Genomic DNA, 933 nt, shown 5'->3' on the forward strand with positions numbered 1-933 from the left:
TTTTAACAGAAACTGTATAGTTAAAGTCTTAACTCTTCACTCTGCTTCTTTACACAAAGACTTTGCAACTTCTCATTAATAAAGTTTCCATAAACTCTGAAATGTAAATACTTAGTACTTAATGTCTGTTACCATAAATATTAAATACTTTATAGAAAAGTTTTATACCTGCCAAACGGTCCTAATTTGGGCATATATAAGCAAAATCCCAAAATTAAGCATATTTAAAACCTTAAATATGACCTAAAAAACAAACCAAAACACTTGCTGCAATGTTCATTTTGACAGGTGCCTTGTATAGAATAATTGAATTCCTCCTCCTACACATCTCTTGAACTACAAATATCTGGAATTATTTTGTTTTTGGCATGTCTATCTTGATTTTATTCCTAAATGTGTGCTTATGTAAGAAATATAGGATTCTAAAATTTCACAATTCTTTTGAACTTAATTTTGTTGAATTGTCTAGTTTAATAAAATCAATAAAAATTATACTTTATATATAAAAATGTTCTGTGCTCAATTTAGCATCACATACACTAACATTGGAATAATACAGAGAAGATTAGCATGCCCCCTGCACAAGTATGTCATGAAAATTTGTGTAGCATTCCATATTTTTACAACAACAGATGCTGAAAGTTGTGTGGTCACAAGGGAATCGTACTGCATTCTTGGTGGGAGTGTAAACTTGTTCAAATACTTTGGAAAGCAGTATGGAAGTTCCTCAAAAGACTCTACATAAAACTCCCGTATGACACAGTAATCCCACTTTTGGGGATTTACCCAAATGATCATAAACAAGACCATACTAAAACTACCAGCACAACTATGTTGATTGCAACATTATTTATGATAGCTAAGATATGAATCCAAACCAAATGCCCCCATTAGATGAATGGATCAAGAAAATATGGTATATTTACACAATGG

The 933-nt window shown here is 31.2% G+C and overlaps 1 non-coding gene across 1 annotated transcript; it reads left to right on the plus strand.

Annotated features, from left to right (window-relative positions):
- The first annotated feature begins 515 nt into the window (after positions 1 to 515).
- LOC122099088 lies at positions 516 to 622 on the plus strand. The gene has a single exon (XR_006145848.1). It is a non-coding gene; the product is annotated as a U6 spliceosomal RNA (small nuclear RNA).
- Positions 623 to 933: the final 311 nt, after the last annotated feature.

This window comes from Dipodomys spectabilis, unplaced genomic scaffold, assembly GCF_019054845.1.
Source record: "Dipodomys spectabilis isolate Male_0828 unplaced genomic scaffold, ASM1905484v1 ptg000502l, whole genome shotgun sequence".
Classification (NCBI taxonomy): Eukaryota; Metazoa; Chordata; class Mammalia; order Rodentia; family Heteromyidae; genus Dipodomys; species Dipodomys spectabilis.